Source organism: Rattus norvegicus, chromosome 1 (genome assembly GCF_036323735.1).
Source record: "Rattus norvegicus strain BN/NHsdMcwi chromosome 1, GRCr8, whole genome shotgun sequence".
Classification (NCBI taxonomy): domain Eukaryota; kingdom Metazoa; phylum Chordata; class Mammalia; order Rodentia; family Muridae; genus Rattus; species Rattus norvegicus.
In genome coordinates, this window is record NC_086019.1 from 98,271,959 (window position 1) to 98,276,530 (window position 4,572).

Here is a 4,572-nt window from a genome sequence, read left to right on the forward strand (position 1 = left end):
CAGCTGCCATTGGCTGATTTTGTTATTTATTTATTTTGGTGCTTGGGAGCAAACCCAGGGCCTTGAGCATACTATGCAAAGTGCTCTGCCATTGAGCTTCCTAATGTAACAAGTACAATTGGCCAAGCCTTTGCAACCTGTCAGGGTGGGTGCACTGTGTCTCACCACCCTTTAGAACCTCTCTGCAGCTGGCTGGATACTACTTACAGTAAGGCACAAAGATGGGGACACATCATTAGTTCGTTGGCTCTAACCTGCGCCTCTGGATACACCTCCATTATGTGTGTAGGGGACCCTTTTATCTGTAATATTTGAGTTCTTATTCTTATCTTCTCTGGCTGTGGTCCAGTGAGTATTCCTTGGTTTGTTGAGCCCAGAACACAGCCCTTTCCCTGTCACCAATTGTCCTGTTCATGAAGAGGCAGCCATCATTTCACAGGGCTGTGATGCCTCTGATGGCCTAACATCGCTATGTCACTTTCTTCCTTTGCTCCAACACAGTATCTTCCCTGCATGCTGTATGATCATTAGTGTTCAGATCCCTAGATTGCCTAAGGGTTGGCTTGTCTGTACTTCAGCAGACTTTGAACGTGACCTAGGCTGCCCCAGGTGAATTGAGGAACAATGAACAAAAAGTGTTCACAGAATGGGTCTGGGGAAATCAGAACTTCAAAGCAAGAACAGAGTCAAGTTGGAACATTTTGAGCCATGGGCAATGCAGACAGCCACGATTCACCGGAGACCCCAAGGGCCAACCAACCACGGTGAAGTAGCAAAGGCTCAGTGTAAGCCATGGCTCTTAAGCACGTGCTTGTCGCACACAAAGACAGAGAAACAGGACAGCAAAATCAAGAGGAAAAGGTAGGATCTAGAGCTAGTAGTGGCGGCCTGCCTTTGGAAAGACGGATGAGATAGAAAGATCACAAGGTCGAGTCATTTGTGGGGTAGAGTAAGTTCAAGGGCAGACTGGACAACTCAGTGAGACCCTGTATTATAAGGAAAAGTAAAACAAAGGTCAAAATTCAGTTTAGAAGTAGAGTCCTTGCCTAGAATCCCCAATGAGGGGCAGGGGTGTGGCTCAGTGGTAGAGTCCTTACCAAGAATCCCTCAGGGAGAGGATGGGGTGTAGCTCAGTGGTAGAGCCCCTGCCTAGAATCCCCCAATGAAGGGCTGGGGGCGTGACTCAGTGGTAGAGCCCCTGTATATAGAATTCCCCATTGAGGGGCTGGGGGCGTGGCTCAGTGGTAGAGCCCCTGCCTAGAATCCCCCAGTGAGGGGCTGGGGGCGTGGCTCAGTGGTAGAGCCCCTGCCTAGACTCCCCCAGTGAGGGGCTGGGGGCGTGGCTCAGTGGTAGAGCTCCTGCCTAGAATCCCCCAGTGAGGGGCGGGGGGCGTGGCTCAGTGGTAGAGCCCCTGCCTAGAATCCCCCAGTGAGGGGCTGGGGGCCTAGCTCAGCAGAGAGCCCTACCTATAATTCCCCAGTGAGGGGTTAGGGCGTGGCTCAGTGGTAGAGCCCCTGCCTAGAATCCCCCAATGAGGGGCTGGGTGTGTGGCTCAGCGGTAGGGAGACTTTGTGTAGCGCGCATGAGGCTTTAGGATTACATTTCAAACCCTAAAAAAGAAGCCAAGTAGATGAGAAACTAGACCCACAATCTGCCCTCTAGCCGGGTTACATTCTCACTTGATTTAGTTTCTTAACGACACGAGGATTTTAAACATTCGTAATCTTAGACAGAAGGTCAGTAGTAGCTCTCCGCTGTCTGGAGGAGCCTGTGCTTTGCACCTGGACTACGCTGTTCTCAGCACAGTTTTGTACTTCTCAAACAGCCTATTGAATGCCCAAGAAGTTTAAGTCTCTTCATTAAATGAAGATGTACAAAATAAATAAGTAAAACGATGAGTAAATAAAAATCTGTCAACGGTCCTTTCTGAAAGGTAGTACCGGTGGACTTCGCAGGTTTCCCAGAATGAACGGAATGGAGAGACCACGTTGATGAATGGCGGGAACAGAAAGCTGTGTCCTTTTCCTCTGACCCAGTTTGGGAAGTAAAAGTTGATGAGCAGACCAGCTGGGCATGCAGACGCAGACCACAGCATTTGCATGTACCGCTAAGAGTGTTATTCACAGCTTCCGGCAGAAGAGCCAGGCACGTCTCTGCATCCAAAGTGGTCATAATTGCCATGGAGAAACTGCTACCTTCACTACCTCTGTGTGAGGCCAGAGAGACACTAGACACTGCGCCTGGGCCGCAGCGCAGTGGGAAGAATGGCTACCGGGGAAGCCTCTGGCATCTGTCAACTCTATTGTCCTGGGGGACTGTGCAGGGACATTAGAACAGGGTTTCCAGAGCCCCTTAGGTGTATATGTTTTTCTGGGATTCTTTTACTTACCAGTAAGCAAGAAAAAAAATGTAAATAGCTTAAATAACTAAGGTTTTTTTTAAACAAAGCAAAACAAAAACTTAAGTCATAATTTACATGTTATCTATATATGGCTCCTAAGTGTAGGGTTTGATGAACGTACACACACACACACACACACACACACACACACACACACACACACACACACACAGACACACACACACACCTCTGTTCATGAAAGTAACATCCCAGTTGAAGTGCTGGGCACAATGCCCTTGTCTCCAAGAACTCCAACATGCCTCTCTCTTTCCTGCAAATGTCCTCCAAAAACCACAGCAGTCTGCCCACCCCAGGGCTGGAGCTCTGCATGCAAGCAGGCACGATGCAGCATGTGTCTTAAGCAGCTCCGTCCATTGTTTCTGTATCTGAGTGCATTAGCCGTTTATTTATTTACTTCTTGTTACTGCTGAGTAATAGATCATTACGTAGTTCCACACTGCTTGTTTGTCTCCTCATGGTTTGACGACCAGGAACGTTGAAAAGAAAAGGAATACACGATTCCTGTCAGAATGAAACAATCCACTCTATGGATGTTCTTGAACGTCAGCTGTGAGCCAGGCACAGTCCTGGGAAGGAGAGGACAGCTGTGAGGGAAACCGTCGGAGGCCCTGATCTAGAATTCGTGGGGAATGCAGAGGTCATGTTAGACTGTCCTGAAGCTCACAAAGGCAACGCTCTTAAGAAAACAAGTCAAACGATACATTGTTAGGACCGAACATTTGGTCTGTCTTCTTTGCCTTTTTATTCGATGTGATTATTTGGAGACAGTCTTACTATGTAGCCCAGGCTAGCCTCAAACTCAGCAATCCTCCTCCTGCCCCAGTCTCCTGAGCGTGAGGACTATGTAACTGTTTATATAATGTTTGCTGAAATTCATATAAATACCATGAATCTGAAAAAAAATGACTTTCAAAAATTTCTTTCAAAAAAAAATACTCACTAGCCCCTGATTTTGGGTAAGATGTACAATGCACAATTTGTAGTGGGCCCTTCGCTCTTTGCGTTGTATCTACTTCCCATCAGTGTATCATCCCTTGGTTTTACAGACATAATGTGGCCAATCTATTGGGATTTTCTTTCTTTCTTTCTTTTCTTTTTTCTTTTTTCTGCAAATACAAATAGAACCAAGAAACACATGTGCTGTGAGATTTGGATTATTTTCTTCTAAAACTGCCATCACCCTCTCTGTATTCAATATTCAAGATCGACCACACAAATATTTTTAAAGAAAGAAACCCCCCCTCCCTTTAAGCACAGGCATTCTTTCTCGAGTCCCTTCTTCTGCACCATTGAGGAAGGAGACATGGGGAGGTGCTTTAGCATTCTGTAATAAAGTAGTTCACGACACAGTTAAAATGATGTAGCAGAAGGGTGGCGTGATAGGCTGAATTTAAATAGCTAAAGCTGATTCAGGAGGCCATCAGAATTAAATGCTTGACGGAATGGACATAACAAATCCAAGATGGCTTCTCCTCGTTTTCAGCGGTGAGACAGAGTCGACCATTGATATTTTCCTGGCAAATTTGTTGATAGATAAAACATTTTTATAGACTTTCCATTATTCCTTGTAGCCTTCAGCTTTTAATTTTCTCTTTCTAGTTAATATACTTGTGTATAATTTAAGCAGAAAACTGCTCTGTTTCATCATAAAAGATTTGCCTGTTACCGGGGCTGTGTAAATCGAGCGGACAGCACGACATCCTTGAACCTTGTTTTTTGAGGCATTTGTTGACAACAACAGAGAGAAGATCACAGACGCCGCCAATAAGCGTGGACATCAATTATTTTTTAATTGTATAGGAGTACAGTACACTAATTAAAACTAGTATATCTTGCAATGCCAAAGGCAAAATTAATTATTAATTTTTATTAATATTCAGAAGTAGCACAAGGAATGCATTAATAAAGATTTGCTGGTTGTGACTGAGATCTTGTTTAGCTTTATATTTTAGGAAGAAAGAGGACAGGCTGCTTTCCGGCTTGATGTGAATAGCCAAGCTTCATGGAAGGAATGATCTTTATTGAAACGTACTTCTCAGAACAGAGCGCTGAGTGATTGAGGCGAGACCCGGTGTCCCAGGGACAGTCTGCATCACCCCCTCAAAGCTTGTCTATAACATTTTGCCGTGACAACTCTACATTCACCTGT